Consider the following 20,654-nt stretch of genomic DNA (forward strand, 5'->3'; position numbering starts at 1 on the left):
ACACTTTATTTCTTACATACTGCAGTGCATAAATTATTTAATAAAGAATTGAAATTAACATCCACATTTTTGTAACCGAGTCGTATTCAGCGCAATTTCATCGATACGTGTTTCCACTGCCAAACTTTCCACTGTCCAATTATTCTTGTCCCCGATGGTATACGTAATCGATAAAATAATTCTCCACTAAATGTCCTTCGGACGTTTATCGATCTATAAAGAGTACGCACGAGGATACCGTGCCATTTGTCAGTAAAAATATCCAGAAGTTGTTAAACAGCGTGGAAAAGATCACTGAATACCATCGCCAGATTCCGGAACTGATGTAATATTCAGTAGGTTGCGCGTTGAATGTACGATTCCCGTAATTTCTCCCGCGATTTCATACAATTACCGTCCGCAACGGAAGCGTTAGTCCACGAAAGTATCACGAAGAAGATTGCTACGTCACTAGGGGATTTGAATCGATTGTTTCGGCTTAGTACGTACTTCTAGTGGACGAGCTCGCTAGAAAACCAACAGTTTCATAGACGTGATTTCTTTCTGACACATAATCTAAGAAAAGAACGGCAACGTCTTTTCTTTTTCTCCGGCTGTAAGGATATTTCTCCATTTTAATATCACAGTGTAAGAAAGGGTACGGACCGCTGGGAAAATAAGTACGTGCTATCGGTACAAATACGAAACCGCCGAACGTTTCCAAGGCAAGTTGCAATTTTTCAAAAGGAGAATTCTTTTTACGAGAAGAAAATATTAAGCGATCACGTCGATTGTTGTCTACCTTTCGTCCTACGGAGTCGATATTTATTTCCAATACGTATACACTCGTTGTATTTACTAAAATTAACGAACCGATCCATCTCTTTAACTCTATACGGATAACTAACCACTAAACTCTCTACAATTTATCACACGAATCAAACAAGGATGTACGAGAACTATGTTCGGAAAGTTTTAGTAGCTTGTTAACCATTCACTTTCACAGGCTACTTATGACTTAATGAACGGTATTTAACTACTGCAACATGGTATTTGTACAGTAGATATGAAGAGAAATAAATACGACTTCCTCAATTTCTCACGGGGCGAACTTTAATTACGCTATTTTATAATTTCGGTCGTTTACGGCTTCAATTGATTTAATAGGAAATTCACTTTCGTTTAATAGAATCGTCTAACGCGGCCGTTCTATTATTCGAACAGCGTGTTTCCTACTAAAATTCTACATACGACGCGCAGAGATTGTGAACTTTTGCGCAATTTCATATTTTTATGGACAGAACTAAAAAATGGATCTATATATTCTTGCGTCTTTAAATTCATTGCAAATGCAGAAAAACCCGCAATCTATCGATAAATATAGAGCGTTGATTTTTTTCTATTGAACGAGACGTATTCAGAATGCGTCGGTAAAATTACAGGGAATGCCAGATAATATTGCGATAAAGCTACCATAATACGATTCAAACTCGATAAAAGTTGTAACGATCAAGTACATTCATCGAACAAAATTATTCTGCAAAACATTTTAAATATGTGTTGATGGAGTTGGTGATTAAGTTCCTACGATCCATCGAACGATTTCCGACGAACTATTAATCGAACTTCGGTTTATACGTTATATCTTTTGTTTTATTTTTTTTTTTTTCTTTTAATCGCTCGCCCAGTTCAATTTCTGCCTCGTATTATATTTGTAATCGGTGAAGAAAGAAATTGAACGATCGATAAATAATAAACTCACCCTCTCTCGGTGCACTGAATGCCTGCAGTCCTCGCATTAAGGCCGGCTAGTCAAGGTCCATGCAAGCTGATTTTTATACCCAGAAATCTGTAATCACGCACAGAAACAAACTGATTAGCCTTGCGCCGCAGTGAACTTTTCGTGACGAATACTTCACTTCTTCGTTAACATTCAAGTCGCGACAAATGATAGCACAAACTATCCTTTGTCCATAAATTAGATTATACAGCGCGCCCTGCGAGAGCTCTATCACCTATACAAATATTTCTTTAATTTCTGCCGATATGACAAATATTGGATACATTCACTGCGCATTTATCGTCGCCAACGAAACTATTTAAACTCTTTAGGAATATTTCGAAATTTTATTGGCACTATAGTAACTGTCGGTAAATTATATTGATAAAATTTTTAACGATTTTGATATATTTTGTAGAGAGAAAAATAAAAACAAGCAACCATCCATAATATCGTTGAATGTCAGTATTCAATTGGAGTATCCTTCAATATCTTTAACAGTTATTATATAAAGCAATTATTCATACTATATATTGGTTCTTTACTTAAATACAAGTTTGGAATAAATATCTTGTAACTTCTATATATGATACATATATTGTCAGATTGTGGTCGAATTTTGCCATAATAGCAGTCACATAAGTGTTTTATGTAATACGCACGATATACACGTAAAGGTTTACTATGGTAAGCGTACGAATCCCTTCGTAAACAACTGTATATGCGTCCCGAATTGTTTATTTACCTAAAGATATTCGTATTCGTATTCCTCGATACTATCGTCAAACACGATTATCTCGATATGTAAGCCATTGTCTAGAAAAATAATGACAGTCGAACGCGTAACAATAACGATGTTATAACAATACGAAAATGACCTTACTCACTTGAAAATTAACAATTCCTGTGAAAAAACAGCTTTGGAAAACGTGTTGTAACGTTTACAAAAACGTTCATAGAACCAGCCACTTTTCATTGCACGATAATTCAAGACACTGTACGGTTTCTTAAGGAATTCCACCATGTTCCGACGCTCACTGTTATTATTAATATACTGGTAGAAAATGAAGCGAAAACACGATATATTTTGGATTATTAATGACATTTCGACAGACACAACACTTAGGTTATTCAATGTGGAAACGCGCCACGCATTGTTACAAGGAAGAATGCAATATTTTACCGCACGAGGCGCTGCGAACCGACGCGCTCACGAACGGCGCGAAAATCAAAGTGTCATCTCCACTATGTGCGTTGTTATCTAAAGTGGACCAAATTTGAAACGTTTACTAATAAAGAAAGATGATTAGATGACATATTTGTAGTTCGTTGGAATTAATTTTCAGGTCTGCCCTGATAAAGCGAAACGAAACGTTAGAACAAAGCGAAGCGTATTCGTAATAAAAATCCGATTGAATCATAAATATAATCCCGTTCAATAGTCTCAGGACTCCATTTCTAGACCTCTATTTTCTAAGTCTTCTACTTTTAATGAAACATTACCATTTGATGTAGAATGTAAACTTTAAATTGCACGCATGTTTTAAAAAATCGCTAATATATTAGTAAGCTATACTTTCTTTCTCATATAAATATCATTTCTTTATATTGCTATTCTGTTTTTATTTGCTGTTAAATGTTTTATGATCGCTCGATTGAAAATCGAAACAGTAGATCGATACACGCGTGTCGATGAAACCCACAAATAGACCTTCGATGCTATTCTCCCGAAACCAGGCATTCTCAACCAAATTCGCCGCTTTGTATTCAAAAACATAAAATAACTTTAACATTCTTCTTTTTATTACAAATTCTCTTTGCACTTTGGTATTCGACATATCACAAAGGTTTGCACTGTGTACCTTTTAGATTTTGAATCAACTTGCATAAAAATGGGACAACACGCTCTGCTCACTCAGCGACGAGACACACAACAACAACATACATACAACCGACGAGAGTTTATGACGAGCGCGTTACAGTGAAAGCGGAAAAGAAACTCGATGAGAAAGAGAGCAAATCTAAAAGAAGAATCGCGCGAGATTTTTCTCCATCTGCATCGGGTATCGCCATAAACGTTCTTAATATTACAACAGAAGAGAAAAGTCCAACGAGAAAGAGTGGTTCCGACGATGTTACGGGAACGTTTAACGTGGAAGAGATTAACCTCGTAAACCTCCGCAAACGGCGTTCCTTTTTATTAAACCGACAGACTTTTCGGCTACATGAATTGTCAAACGAACGTTTCATTGTATTTGTCTGTGAAACGTGAACTTGTTGGTCCACGAAAATCGACTTGGCTTTTACCGTCGCGTTATTAAATTATATTTTACCGACGAACATCGTAAAAGATCTTAGATTGTAAGCTTTCGCTTATAAGTAAAGTATTATTAGATGACGTATATGTGATTCTTCGGGTTTCAATCTTGTTAACATGTAACCCGAAGAAGAAACATTTTCCTATAAGGAAATGGACAGTTTCACGGTAAAAATATTCACGAAGCGCAACGTACTATTAAAAACACGATCTAGACGTAAAGAATCATAAATACGTCTTTGTAAACTATTCAGCTTGACCTTATAATGTGCTTTAAGGTAAAACAGGCAACATCATAATCTAAACAGTATGTACATACGTTTGATGTTACGCGTCGTGTTGCGAAAGAGTATATGTCAAATACCTGATATACACTGTATAATACCCGTATAACTCGACGCCAAGCCATCAGTAATTCGAAATATGCGACTCGGTGGTACACTCGAGGAATGCATACACGAATCGGTGATTACGCGCGCAGCGAAGCCAAGTACCTCGAGATATCACAAAGTAAGTAGCTCAAAGTACTTAAACTACAAATCCTGCACTCTTAGACGAACTCTATAAAGTTCAAGTAATACGTTCGAAGACTGCGGAACAGGAGTGATTCTTTAAAAAATTGTAACTTAACGGAACACAGAGGAATTGGAAAACAGATTGGAAAAAAGAAACGAAGATCAAAATGTAATACGTTGCGAAACATAGTCATAGTTTGACTTATTCGATTGTCCGGTCATCTCGTAATTAATTATGATATTTCGCATGATCGAGATCCGGTGATTCTAAGGTAGCAAAGAGTTCGAACGAAGCGCGCAACAATTTTGAAACCGGTTGATTGCCGAATTTTGTCGCAAATCGATCGAAATTCCAGACGATTAACGAGAGGCCACGTTACGAGTAAATTGAACAATGTCGATGCTATTTATCCGCCATCAGGGATTCCCGGTTTCATTAGGTCTGTATTGGCCGTGGCTAAAGTTATACGTTTAACCGCTCTATCTTTCCTGGCGAACGAATGAAACGACCTTAACGAGAAACTTGGATCACGCCATGTCTCGTTTCCTACTCGTGGCTTTCTATTAATTCCACAGGTTTATCTACTTTCTGTTATCCGATTAATTCGCAAGGCAATTACGTGTTTCTCCCCGCGCTATTTAAAAACCATCGATATATTGGATAAAATCTAATAAACTAAATTAATTGTATATCACGTTTGATACAGAGAATGTTCGTGTAACGATCGCTACGATTTCCTAGACACTTGCGATATTGTACTAAAAATAAGAGGAAAAAATTGTTGTTTAAAATTGTATATTTTATTTTTGTATGCGAAGTGGAACGTAAATTTCAAGCGAGTATCAGAGAATTAAAGAACGCGATATACTGTGAATTTGCAAGTTCGCCTAAACCTGCAAGGGAGGGACTGCGTAAAAACGAATAAACAAATAAAATACCAAATCGATGACAGAGTTATCTGAAAAAGAAGTAAGAAGAAAGATCTTTCGTTCTTATTAAAATTTCACCCATTAGACCACGTAATATCCGTTTCAAACATGTTTACGCGATATTCGATATTTTTACATCTGAAATAGTGTAAAAAACACTCATTCATCGGTGAAACTATCGAAAACCAAACAATTTTCGATAGCAAGTTTCTCGATAACTGATCGATGATAGTAACGCGTAGAACACTTAAAGGTTTTTAATAAAAACGTAGAATGTTGCTGCTACGAAACAGCAACAGAATTTTTGTACATTTGACAATATCCTGCTACCGAGTTATATTTCACTTGTACGATGTCTATGAAAGCGTCATCGAACCGCAATTTACAATTTCAACGCAAATAAACCGTAACCGAAAGCGATTACGTATTCGTATTTTACGTGTTAGTAAAACGTCTATGTACTTATACCGCAGCAATCATTAGTAACACGAGAATACGATGCAGATTTTTAATTTCGGACGAGTTCTGGGACACGTAGCTTCGCTATGTGATTATTTAAAATTGCACGCTTCAGAAAAAGCACGAGGCTAACACGGATCATGCTTTATGAAAAATACGCATGTAATACTACATTTTATGCAAGCTATATTTTACAAGATTTTCAGCTGTTATTCAGCAACAGCTATGGCGGTACATCGTGCAGTAAGCTAATCCGTAAAATATGTTGCTCGTTACTTCGTAATGCATAAATTACAATTTCCACAGAAGCATTGATTACTGTTATTATCCAAAGTTTCAGATTGTATAATTTAAGTTGTAACTCAATTAGTAGACATGATTTTAATATCGTTCGACTTCAAAATGAGATAACAGCTAATCGCGTTAAATATCGAAGTACGATTATATTAGGTTGTTGCATAATAAACGTCGATTTTCGACGAGACCTTGTTTCCAGCTAATTTCCCGGCAGAATAGAAAGCGATGTTTGCAACGATCTCCGAAACTGTAGAAAGCTCGGAGCCTTTTTTCGAAAGCAAAGTATCGTACGTCGCGCGTGTGTAAATAAAAATCGACGTCGTACGTCGACCTAAAAGGTTTCTGGAAAATGTACATTTATACGTTCTCTCTTTTCCATCGCAAAAGGGAAAAAGGAAGAAAAAAAAAAACCTTGTGTAAAAAAAATAGCCCGCGCTCGAAAATAGAAGGAAAAATGTTTCACGCGCAAACGAAATTTTCATGAAACAGAAACTCGTATGTAGCCATCGTACGTATTTCCAAAGCGTGCGTGCCTTTTGACGATCATTCCGAATCAACGTCCAAAGATAGTCAAAGGAGAACTGTCTTTCTTCAAATTTCACTTCGTACGCTAGTCGTCGTTAATTTTCTTTCGAAGCACTCCAAAGCGGCTAAGTATACGCGTAAATTACATTGCCATGTGAAATTATGCGTAAACTGGGTTAGAAATATCTCGTAAGTTGTCATTACATATGCGTTGTACGATAGAAGTCCATTTGTCCAAACTCGGCTTATTCAAACAAATTTTGCTACAGTACCTGCTTTACCGAACATGTTGCTGAGCTCTCGCCATCCAGGCTCACACTGCACCATGCACCAGTTATGCGAACTTGTTTCGTTGTACTCGATGCACAAGAACGTTCACTCTATACATGCTAACTTCTATGAATATTTGCTCAGCTGCCGAAGACGTGTTTACCACGGCGATGTATTAATACGAAACGAATATTTTACTTGAAAACTTGAAGCATTGGCCGTTATACGTGCAAGGAAACACCGATTTCCACTTAACAAAATTGCGGGTAAGCACGAATTTTAATATTTTTGAAGAAAGATCGATGCGTTCGTTTCGATCTTCGTTTAAGAAAGTAATCAGTCGCATGGCGAAATTCAACGTCTGATCGATCTTATGGCATTCTATATCGCGAGAAGCAACACGCACGAACAGATTAATTGAAATCCAGTAATACGAACATCAGCTCTTGTTATCCGAAGGGACAGAGGTGGAAGAGAGAATTAGCGAACTCCTGTTATCCAAGACACTATTATTCGAATAGGTTTGTCCTTCCACGATTTTGGATAAACGGAATCTTACTTTACGATAACTTAGCATAAGAGACGTAATATGTACTTGATATGAGGCAGGCATCGCTGAAGTCTAATCGTAGGGGATCTGTCTTTACGACAAACGGCCATATAGGCCAAAATTCTGATTTCCAGGCACGTCCGATAGTATCCATTGATTCTCTGAATCTACACCCGGACGATATACAACATCGTACGATAACGACAGCCTTGACACGACTTCCATTTCATGTTCGACCTCTTCGAACAAAATTGTCCCCTCTCTATAGGGTGTCTATCATATCCGCACGAAGCTACGTTCCTATCTGCTCTTAAAGTTATATTCCAACTTTGTGACTCTAGCGGAGTTTTCAACAAACTTTTTATGAATTTTTATGAATACGATTAAAGAAACGGAAACTGAAACACAGATTTCTCGCTGATCTACTTTCTATCTACTTTATAAATATTATCGATGCGTAGTTTACTACGTTATATATTTTTTGGCGTATTACGAGCTCTCTCTCTCTCTCTCTCTCTCTCTCTGTGTCTTCTGTCTTTCCCATTTCCCATAAATGCATAAAAATCAGTCTACTTATAAGAGATGCTGGTTCGCCCAGTTATATGTCACGCTCTGCGCACAAGGAACTGTCCTGGTTGACGCTGATAAATTCATCGAGCACCCCTTCGCAAGATTGGCATTATTTATACGACGACCCGATACGTATTACAGGCGATCTTGATAGACGTAAACTACACGTCCAGTCCGTGAATAACTCTCTCGATCCCCCTAGTCAAGCAAAGTTCCGATCATTCGGTTTCGCGGTCATTTCACGGGGATACGGCCTAACGTCGTTACCAGGGAAGGTGTCAGAAGCTGTCAGAAGCATTTCGATCGGAACGAAGGTTGAACGTATAACTAGCGCCAAGCTGGCTCTAAAGTAACGCTCAAGGGATGCCGGCAGCTCCTCTAAAGATCCATTGTGGCTGTAGATGCGGAAGATTGGAAAAGGTTGTATGCACAATTTCGTTGAGGAAAGGGGTCAAGGGTGATTAAGGGACCCTCGTGTGTGCTATGAAATCGAGGTCAATGGAATTCACCCCGTCCACCTGTGTCGACGAGAAACCTCCAAGAACACCACTCCTTAGACGCTTAAAAAATCCAACGTCTTCGTCTTTATCTTCTAATATCTCGATCGCGAGTAGCCTCGATTCGCATGGCAACGTCTTTCGTTATTCTTTCAACGTACACACGGGTTGGCTATTGCTCGATTGGTATTAGGCTCGCGATTGCGTCGAGACGATGGCGTTACGTGACGCAACTTGGCGTCTTCGTACGTTTAATTGTTCCGGGAGATTTCCAGGGTGATATTAAATGTTGCAAGACGATTCTTGTCAGTGAAACACGACAGTTTTCTCTTGTTCCATATTTTCCACTGTTGTGATTTATTTTTGGTTGAGGCACGCGCCTGTTGCGGGACAGAGATTTTAGAGACTCTTATGCTGCAAACTAGAAAGAACTCCGAACTATACGTGATACTACGAAGTATTGGTATAATAAGGCAAAGAATTAGACAGGACGTGATGCGAGGGAAAATTTTCAAAAATCCGCTACGGAGAGAAGGTTCCGGACTGGTCTTGTTACGACAACAGATTTTTATATATATATATATGTAGTATCGTAAACTATTATAATTAGTTTATTAATAATAAATAGATTAAGCAGATGTTAATTAAACAGAAAACAATGGTTATTTAACATGAACTAATCGTAACAACGTATTATAATTAAGACAATTAGATCATTAATTAACAATTCTCGTCAACACAGATTTAACTCTCTCTCTCAACAACGCAATCCGCACTCTCTGGCTTCTCAACTCATACTCCTGTTAATTCGTTTATCGTCCCTCAGCAGCCCCTTGTCTTTTGTCTTAGCCTCGTATCTCTCGTCTTAGCCCTACCACGCACATACTCAGCAATCGTTTGTTTATAATTCGCATGACACCCCCCAGGCCCCTCGTCCACGATACTTCATATATATATGTCGGAGATGTAGGGACAACGGGCCTTTCTTTTGGAATTTTGGAAAGATGCCCAATACTTTGGTCTAAACTGTTCATTATAGCTGTTCATTATAGTATTATAACAGTGGGCTTGGGGTCAAGGTGACACAACTGGTCACCGAACGTAGCCACGGTCACAGGATGAACGTTTTACTTAACAGTAGAAGTACCAATATCGAGGGACACGCTGTATTAACAAAGAAGCCCCGAGGCAGGAGCAACGACTGCTCTACGCGGGTCTGCCTAGTAACGGCGCCTGGAATTTTGTTGATAACCCCGATCAAATACGCAATTGACAAGTGTGATCGTGTCAGTCTTTTATTTTTATGAACACCTTGGAGAGTTTACACTTAACGTCTGGCGAGGGAGTCTGAAAGATACCGTGCGTCACAGGTAACGTCACTTTGAGTTTCAAGACATATTCAATTGTACAAAGAGTTGTCCCGGTGACCGTGGATTCGTTTGAACCTAAGAACATTGTCTTTACTTTAAGAGTGTCTAATAAGCACATTAAATTGTTAAACCCTGTTAAATCGACACTTGTGCATATAATTGTAAATGTAAACCTCTTTGAACAACTACGATGGCTTGTCCTAAAGAAGATACGCAACGCGCCCCTAAAACTAGCGTCAACCCGACAAACCCGACATATATATATTATTTTTGAAAGGTAGAAATTGCCACCGACATTCGATCAAGGTTTAAATAGCTGACAAAAGGTACGTAACTAGTTAACAAGCGTAACTAACGCAGATACGCGTAAGGTGAAAGCGTAAAGTCAAGATGGTTAAAGGATACAAGGGTAGCACGATGCGAGTATACGATAAAATACGGAATTACTTATAAATTAACTCAATTAACGCAATTTCGTTATTTAACTCGAATTACTTGCACCTTGGAGCACAACGATTCGTGTGATCTCTTCTAGTACATCGGTTTTCCTATACTAATTTGACTGCCTCGGAAGTTCGAATAAAGAGAGCAAAAGAGAGAGAGAGAGAGAGAGAGAGAGAGAAAGAGAAGGGGTGATAATAGGTAGACCTTTGATTCTCACCCCAGTGTATGCTTGGTGGATCGAGCGGCCGTCGGTGGCGGTTTGATTTTATTGCCTCGAGCATGTTGTATTGTATACACATACTCGTGTTAATATTCCCAGTTTCGAATGGTAATCTGACAGGTAACGCGTTTGCGTTTTATCGAGTGAATTTAATATCGGCGCCTGTCCACCTGATCGAATTTGAAACGGTGCTAAGAAAATAGAAACGTAACGGATAAGAGATTTTCGAGGTAGGAGCGAGTGAAAAAGGATTGACAATATCAAATCAAATCGATAAACTGACGGACAGTTGCATTAAAGTAATAAATTAGATTTTATTACCGAGACTATTTTACCTCGGAAAGCTATCTTTCAAAATCGTTGTCTAATTCGCGTAATTAAACGTTGGAAAAGCAAGTATCGAATCTCAATTGGCAAAAACGTATAGACTTTTTCCATATTGTCCATCGAGGTAGGAGATAAAAGCGGCGACACGGATACAGCGAACATTTTACATCACGCTAAAAGCCGGTATCTACCGTTCGAAAATTTCGAAGCCGTGTTCGATATTGTTTGATCGCGAAAGTGCGCGTTTCCATTTAACAGCCGTTAATATACGATGCAACCTGATATAAAGATAGACATGGAAAATATTTCGGTTTTACGCTTCGTTTGCAGAATTTAGAATTTAAAAGTTTCAGTCTAGCTACATCGATCAACCATTTTTTATTCATTCGGTATTAAAATTTTCTCGCGACCTATGAGTGCTTTTTCAAAAATTTTCTGCCCTCGGTCTCGTGTAAACAATACATTTTTTACCCCCGTAAAAGCTAGAATTTACAAACAAACCGGCAGGGTATATCAAACATCGCTGTACCTCCTCGTTGTTTTCCCAAAAATGGAAACAAATAATCGGAAATACGTTTCAATGGGAAAAAAGCGCGTTCCTTGGGTGCACGACAGTGCGCGCGTACAGACAGACTACGGTAAACTTTCAACGAGCTTTCAGCTGTAAACACTCGACGTGTTCGGCGATCAAAAATCGACGTTTAACCTGTATATATTATGACATAATTCAACGTGGTTATAGTTCTCGCGATCGAACACGATCGGTCAAGCGAAAATAACTTACTACGTCCTTGTGTACGTTGCTTCGATCGCATCGGAATTAGTAGGTAGCATCGTGGCAATAATAATTCATTAGCTGTCCTCTTATGAGCCAGCAAAATCGGTCTCGAATCAAGTTCATTCTATTCAGACGTATCTATAAAATTAGCACTCGACGATTTGCATTCGCTGTCGTACAATGCTTAGCCTGTCTGTTCGAATGGCCTATTTCCTTTCCTACAGCCATACACATCATGGCATTTGCACGTCTCTGTACGTTTATACGCGGTTCGATGTATAGAAATCAGGGAAATTCAGCAACTTCCAACTAGTTGCCTTCGCAATTCCCGTAACCTCGATATTTCATTTTTCGATCATGTTGAGACGAGTAGAGCTGTTACGCGTTCGTCTTAATACAGCGAAAAGCACAAGTTCGTAAACTTGGTAAATTGATATCGACGAGATTCAAACTACTATTACGTATTACGAATTATTTTTTTTACTCGTTTTCTAAATTTTTTTTCTTCTTTTGTAAAATTTTACCCGTTGACCATTCTTTTTCGTATAAATAGCACTAGCTCTCTGAGTTTACACGTAACTCGATAAATCTGTAGTAGGCATTAATCTAGAACGAAAATATACGCAAATTTATACGGTTGAATATTTTAACAAAAATATTGTGTTGTCAAATTTTGATTACGGTGGAACAGAGAACAACGAAATGTTTGTGCAGAAGCGGAGAATTTTTAAATGTGCCATCCCTTTACCGAAATATCCCTGCATAACGCAAATAGAATTATTGACAGGACGCAGCGACATTCGCTAACAAAAGTCGTTATCTATTTTAACCATCGGAGATATATCAGGTTCCGTGAAATTGAGAATTCAACGTACAACAATTGAAGATACGGTGGATCGTCGCAAGTATTCTATGACAAAGTAATTATTTAACGCGCTAAAACAGTTATCAACGAGTTGCTCGTTGAAATGTTAAGCCGTCGATCATCTCGTAAAATGCAAACGAAGAAGAACTGCTGCCTTAATTAAAAACCCAGTATTTATGAAGCGACTGGTTTCAAGATGTAACGTAATCTACAGATCTTTCCAATTTCATTTAACGATATATTAGACGCGCGCAAACAATTATCAATCCTATTCTTATCAACTAAGAACACCTATTCCGATGATCTGCATTCTTATTTGTTAATTTAATCGTCGAAAAATACATATTGCTCGTGGACGACGGATCGGGAACCTTATAATTATACGACACACCCGTAAACCTCGAAGTCGATTTAATAAAAAAGAATCTAAAAGCTTTGGCCAGCGATTCTTCGAACTTGTTCGCGTTTCCGTGAAATCATTAGTTTCCCAAAGGCTTTAAGCAACGTTGGCGTTAATAATCTGCTCTACGAGAAGGTATGGCTAACTTACATAATTTTCAAACGCAGAGCGTCGTCCGCGTCATGCTCTCCTCGAACGAAATATTTCATTTGCAGCCTTTGTCATTCATTAAACGCCAAGCAAATTAAATCATTTTCACCTACACAAAGTCGCTTTGTGCGGACCGTTAGTTCGCCAAGGCCGTAGCCACCTCTCATCAAATTGCTCGACAGTTTCCGCCCCTCTGGCACTCAATCTCCGTAGAAAAACGTTATTCCTTTATACATATATATTTATGTATATATCTAAATATATCGTTGTACCACGAAGCTCCATAAACATTTCGCAAGCATTACGAACCGCCATTCGATCAGAAAGTTAGAAGCAACGGTGCAACCGCACACCAATCACCATCGGCACCCGGCGCAACCCCATTCCTCTCAATCGGCTCTCGATACATTCAATGGGGTTAGGAAATGACGCTGTCGATGGCGGCTTCTCATCGAGTCACCACCTGCGAACCTGTGGCGCGATTAATCGCTTATTATGCCGCCAACGCCGATGAAAAGCGCCCATTCGAGGTGCAACAATAACGAGCGAGCACAATGTTCGCGAGAATATGAATCGTGCGAGACCGACACGGCATTAACGTTTAAAGAACACGGCTGCCTATTATCAACCGTTGACCGCGTAACCCGATATAAATTACGGCGAGAACGTTGTTATCCCGCGCCGACTCTTCTCTCGGTCCCGCAAACAGCACGTTTTACAGCCGGTAAACTGGACTAATTACGGGTATTAATATAAATTTTTGCCAGTAGTTTCGACGAAAACGGAAAAGAGCAGGGAACGAGGGAAACACGTGTGAACACTCTTGCAAACTTTTTACGCGTACGTTACAGGAAATACCTGGAGATCTCGTTACTTTTGTAACGAAATCCAACGGCTATCGCGTAATATCCGTAAAATTTGGTACGGATACCGACAATTTTATTGAACAAGTTGTGTTCATTGTATCGTGGTAAGCCACGATAATGTTTAAGGAGAGAATTTATTAGCTGATTATATATATTTAAAGATATTTATACAGTTTGGTAATTTACCGCTAAGAGAATATTTGCAATAAATTTCTTGCAGCTTGTGTCGTACGTTTTTCGATTGCAAAATTCGGAATATTTCAAATTTTACTATTATAATCACGATAATCGTGTCTCGCTAATGTTAACGATATTTCGTGCGGTGTAATATATACGTATAATATATTCGTGAAAAAATGCTGTGGCAGGTGCTCGAATACCTTCGCGAGCCACCGTGTAATTGGAATATTCGTTGTTCGGATTTAAATAGACGTCTTGTTATTTAAAGAGGAGCATCGATTGCGCGGAAATCTAGTAGCGTTTAACGCTGGGAAGAAGTGGTGGTATTGTCGGAAAAATAGAAAATTATTAACTGTTTGATAAAATTACGACACATCGGACGTAACCAGAGATCAAACTGGATCCGATACGACGCGCTTTATTTATGTCGTCGGCCCAACGATCGTATCTAATACGTATCGCTTTCGTGGCTATCGTCTAAGCATCGTTTTACCGCAGTAATATTACATTTTTCACTGGGAACAAATTTATTAGATTTATAAAAATCTTAGCGGTTAACGCGAGGCTACGCGAGCCGACGCTTACTCGGTCAACGTTTCATATTCTTTATAACTCTGCAAGGTAACACCAGCGTTCCATTTAAAAGATTAAAGGCTACTTCCATATTTCAGCGGAAAAGCGAAGTTGCGAAAGGCTCGTTATTGTATTACGCGCGCCTCTTACCTCGCGTACCTCGATGCCTCGCGATATACCGCACGAGTTTATACGTCGAATTAAACGAATTAAACGCTAATTTCTACCACACAAATTCTACTTTCGTACGACGATACGCGCTTGTCGTTCGTCCTACGGCTTATTTATTGGAACATCGTGATAGAACGATACGCTCTCGTCTCGTTTCGTGTATCTCATTCGGGAGGCTCGAGGAATTTTCGCATACGCAGCTGACCGTTCTCGTTCCCGGAGAAAATTTCCTTTCATCCTGGGAACGCGTTCGCGCGAGTACCTACCTTTCTAAATTTCACGAGCGTATAACACGAAACGTTCCAAATTTAATCTCGACTCCACAATCGACCTCTCCCTTGGTTCTTGCTCGGATGAAAACACAGAGGAGGACCGGCACGAGCGAGACTCGCGGCCAATCGACTGTATACTTTTCCGTACAGTCGCACAGCCACGTTCATCCCCTACCGTTGTCTCTATCTTTCTTCCTTATCCGCGTCTTCTACGGCTACGTTCTAGTCTGTATCTCACCCTTGGGACATCCGCGAGAATCAAGCCTCCCTCGTCATTTCCACGATGTTTCTCCACCGTACCAACGTATCGACAATCCCTCCAGCTTGAATTTGCTTAAAGATTTATCAACCGACCTTTCGCGTCTGCTTCTCAAACCGGTTTTGATAAGGGTGACCGGGTCTGTACGTTGTCCCACACCAACCTAGCCCCCTTCAATTTCGTTCCACGATGGAACGTTCTCAACTTCGCTACCGCTATCGGGAATAATTTTGCGGCTCGAAGGAAACGTCGGTCCTTCCTTTTCACCCCGGCAGCATAGGGTAACGAAAGTATCCCATCACTGACGGTCGAAATCCGTGCGTCTCTTTGTTGATAGGCGTCGGATGTTTCCGGCGAGACGTCTACGATTAGATTTTCCGGCAATAGGCGCGCAAGAAACCTCTCGCAGAAACGAGGATCGCGCGCGGATCCAGAAGGGTGACGTCTCTCCGATTTTAGAAGCAATTGGCAAGGATTTGAAGCGAGATACGAGCGAATTACTTAACGATAAGGTCATCGGACATTACGAAATTACTCGTACACGGGTTTTCCAGTTTCTTTGTACTCTGCTGTACACGCGACACGATAAGCGTTCTATTCCTGTTAAATTAGAAGGCATTGACGCGCTATTGCGTTTACATACAGCGTTTACGTATTAATTAATTAGGTGCAGGTATATCGTACTTCCCATCATTTGCCAGTGCTTCCGTGTGACTAGGAAAATTTGAGAATGAAACGTACAACTTGATAAAAGAAGAAACGCTTCGTTGGAAGACAAGAGGATGTGCCAATACTCGTCGTAGCCACTGTATGTCGCCAAGTAGCAGCGCTATGCATTCGAGGATCGAGAAGCTGGTTATGGAAATCTACTTTTTCCATGGATACGTAACTTGGAATGAAAAAAAGAGAATTCAGCGTAGAAACACATGTTGGAGAAGCAACGTCGATCGCGCTACTCTATTCCCATCGATCAACATCCAGAGGTAAAAAGATAACCCTGTAGCTGTCAAACGTAGCAACCGATGCAAAAAAAATCGCGAAATTTGACAAACGATAACGCGATAAGGCGAAAGCAAATTCGTTCGCAGCGCGAATGATTGATCGCTGCATTAAGCTCGATGACCTACATAGAATTCTTACGAGCGTGATGAATCGAATCTTGAAACTCTCTTGTGTGGAAGAATTTAGCACGAACGCACACGTGTACTCGGTTTTTCAAAACCCGATAACCTATCTCTCGTCGCGATCTTTCACAATTTCTACGCGGTCGCACGTTCGCGTGATTTTAGACGCCGATTTAACGACTTTCGCTACGAAGGGCGTACACATACATCCTCCGACATCCAATACGTATTTGCTGCAAGCGTACGTATACGTTCGCCGTTACATGGAATCGTTTCTATTTCCATTTACATATTATACGTGTCGTGTCATAAATAATTATACCAAGTACTTCGATATTCGCGAACGTATCTTTTTCCTATGAACGAAAATTGCTTCGTACATAAACCTCGTGCACCAAAAATGGGTTAAGGGTTAAAAGGATTAAAAACTTGGGACGGTTTGTCAGGACGTGTCAGATTTGTTAAGTTCCCGAGTCTTTTGTCTCCAACTTAAAAAGCTTCCGAGTTTCCAAGTTATTCGTGTACAGATTTGGAAAGCTTGCGAACTCGGCGAACTTGGTTAGTTATACAGTCGTTTCGAACATATTGGATCGATGGACAAGTAACCGGTGAGAATCGAAAGATAATTCCTCGATAGCCGACAAGATTTTACGAAATATTTCAACGTAAAGCAATTAACTTCGGCGTACGATCTCGTTAATTGATAACAGTTGTATTTAGTAAGGCGATTTCGAGAACGAGCCTCTATCGTTTCTAAACCGATCGTTTATAATGTCTTCCTCGCTCGATATGTTTTTTCACTTGTCTCGCGGAACGTACGATATATTCTTTCGTCTGTATTGCTTGCCTGTAAGAGCACGTACATTTTGTTCGATAACATCGTAAAAATAAGTCACGAACGTAAAGTACGGAATTACAGAGCTCGACGAATCCGATTCTGTTCGATAAGAAGAAAGGAAGAGGCAAAGCAGCGAGAGAAAAATGTTTTTAACGTAGCATCTAACGATACGAGTTAAATATGTAAATACTAATACGAGTTAAATACGTAAATACTAGAACCAGTTAAATATGTAAAATATTTTAGATTTACACAAAATACCGCGTTCATAAGATTATGCAGAAAGCTCTACTTCGTAAGCTTGTTTCCATCCTCGTATTGTTCCTTCGAGTTTCAACTGCTTTTGTTCGCACATTAGAGGAAATAAACATAAGGTGTTAAAAACGGTGGCCAAGCGAACAAACGGACATCTGAGGTGTTTGCACGATATAAATTATAACGAACGTGAAAAAACATGAAAATACTTTCGAAAATGTTCGTCGAGGGTTCAAACGACTTTGCCAAATATCAACGCGCTATAGGATGACTCCTTTCGTTGATACTAACCTCTTTAATTAAGAAGCTGCAAAACATGTTTTTTAAAATTTCCACGGCATCTAAAAAGACGTGATCCGTCGGAGGAAGTATCTTAATTGAAGCTATTCATCTGATTTAGCGACATAGAGCGCGAACGCTGCCAAGCGCGCCAAGAGTCCCCTTTTTTCTCTTCTTTCGATTTTTATCTCTTTTTTCGTCCGTCTGCCTCTCGTCTTTCTACGTGCTATGAGCTTTTCCGCTTCGGTGCATCTCTTTGAATTACGCTATTACCGTACAAGCATCATCCCCGTGAAATAAAGAGAATCTATTCTACTAGAAACGGTACTGTTCAATTACGGGACACGACAATCAACATGGCAAAAACGTGGCTACTTCAAAAGCAAAAAAGAAAGAAAACGCTTTACTCGACGCTTTACGAGATCATTTTTCTTCTCAACAAAAAATTCGAAAACGAACATTATTTCTTCGCTGATCTTGGCTTTACAGCACGAACAAAGCGTAATTAAGGCACGTTTTTCTACTTTACATGAACGAGATCGGTTCTAAGACTCAGGTCGACTATCATCAAGCCGCATAACTTGGTTTCTACTCGTTCCAACGATACGCACGAAATTTCTTTAACAAAACGACCGTCGTCTCTTGGTTCTTTGCTCTCGTCACTTGAAAATTATACAGCGATAAAGATGCCAGAGAAAAGCGTACAACGAGAGCTTTAGTGGTTGCAGTAAGTACGTAAGTAGCCGCAATTGCCACGATGCTCGAGACCGCGTGGCAATTCCGCTTTCGAACGGCATACATAAACGCGATTTATTTTCTTCTTTTCTTCTTTTTTCTTTTGCGATTAAAGTAGAAGCTTGTCGATTGTTTGACGAGCAAAATTAATTACAGACAAGCGTGTTAAACCCGGACACAAAGCCGGTCCTTCTACCAACCACGCTATAGCATGCTGGCAAACATGCGAAAACAATTACCGAGTTGTCGATCTGGGAATTAAATAATTTGCCGGTAGAACCATCGTTGTCGCAAACAAACGCCGGTTTAAACAGAATTCCACGAAATCGTTTACTAAGATCCGCGTGTTTTCTTTTCTTTTTCTCATACTTTTTAATTTCGTTCTTCACGCTACTCTAATTCACCGATGTTCTAGCTCTGCCTTGGCAATTTCTACATCGAACAACGATAATCGCGAGAGTGTTATTCGACGAATTGAAGATTTCGAAACTTTTTCCTACAGGCAAACTTTTTAAACAACGAGTACCATAATTTACACTGAATCCGCGAATGCAAGACACTTAACGAGTACAGAAACGAGCACGATTCGTATGTAAAACATCGGAGAAAGTTGGCAAAATTAATTACTCGTTCGGCTAACACGATACGTAACGTAGCTGACGATGTAAACTGATGGCATAATTAATGAAGATTGATCGAGCGCAAAACGCGAGGTGCAATGCTCGAATGCCGTATATTTGCTACATTGATAAATTGCCCCGTTCTAATTAGTCTTCAGTTTTCGTTAATGAAAATATTAATACGAGTGATTATAAATCGTTATAGCGAAACGGGCTCCGCTTATAACCATTACGCAAACGCCACATCAAGATACTCCTAACACTTTCCATCGTTTGCCTTCGAACTTCGTATCATAATATGAGTAACCTCTACATAGTCGAGTCGTAAACGTGTGCACGTCCTGTCTCTGCGAACGAAATAATTTTATTATACGAAATCCGGCGGCTCTTGCCGTTTTAAACGAGACACGTCGCGACCAGGTTTGATAGGAGTGGAAGCTAAAACACAGTGAAATCGACTTTGCAGATGTTTGGACGAGTTAGTTTCATTGCATTTCGTGGATAAAATTATTAGCGAATTATGAGCTTTGTTGGAGTACAACGATATTAATCGCATACAGATGAGGTGATTGATCGAACGGATTCTTCCCTTCGTTGCCCAGCGATATTCCCACTAGCGTGCGTTCGTGAGATGTACCACGGCGGCTAGCGCGTGCATGCTCTTTCGAGAATTCGGCGGAAGAAGCGTAAGGATATGGATGGAACATTGGGCACGTCGAGAAGCTACTAGAAGGTTCCGTGGCACATGTGACGCCACACAGACATCTACACAGGTCACGCTCATTACTGCATAGAGAGTGGGGTTCAAAACCTTTTCTAGGGCCATGGGTCACTAAGTCAGTCAGTCTGAGAATAACTAGCCAACTGTCTACATTCCACAACACACTTATATTTCCTGTAATAATTGTTTAATAAATATCACATAATATTATTTCAACACAAACATTGCGTCTTCCACAGATTATTAATCTTAATTTCGAGATTAAATTCTAACAAGCTTTATTGTCTCTCCAGTTTCGTAGCTCTTCTGTAACGTACGAATGTATTGGGTTGGCAACTAAGTGATTGCGGATTTTGTCAATACCACCTAATGACAAAATCCGCAATCACTTAGTTACCAACCCAATACATTCCTTTTCTCTTTTTCTACTATCTCTGATGGGCTCGATCGATGGTTATCATCGGATACGTTTTCTTCGAGTTAAGCTGCGGATTTGCATGTATTTACAGGAAACTCGA

At 39.6% G+C, this 20,654-nt stretch overlaps 1 protein-coding gene across 1 annotated transcript in view; it reads right to left on the minus strand.

Annotated features, from left to right (window-relative positions):
* The window catches only part of LOC117205970 (heparan sulfate glucosamine 3-O-sulfotransferase 5), a 152,328-nt gene that overhangs the window by 73,987 nt on the left and 57,687 nt on the right, over positions 1–20,654 (minus strand). Inside the window, exon 3 of the mRNA XM_033444854.1 lies at positions 1,742–1,828. The gene's annotated coding sequence lies outside the window, so the exon portion shown is untranslated. The remainder of the gene's footprint in view (positions 1–1,741; positions 1,829–20,654) is intronic.

The sequence above is a fragment of the Bombus bifarius genome, unplaced genomic scaffold (assembly GCF_011952205.1).
Source record: "Bombus bifarius isolate JDL3187 unplaced genomic scaffold, Bbif_JDL3187 scf7180000007996, whole genome shotgun sequence".
Taxonomy (NCBI): Eukaryota; Metazoa; Arthropoda; class Insecta; order Hymenoptera; family Apidae; genus Bombus; species Bombus bifarius.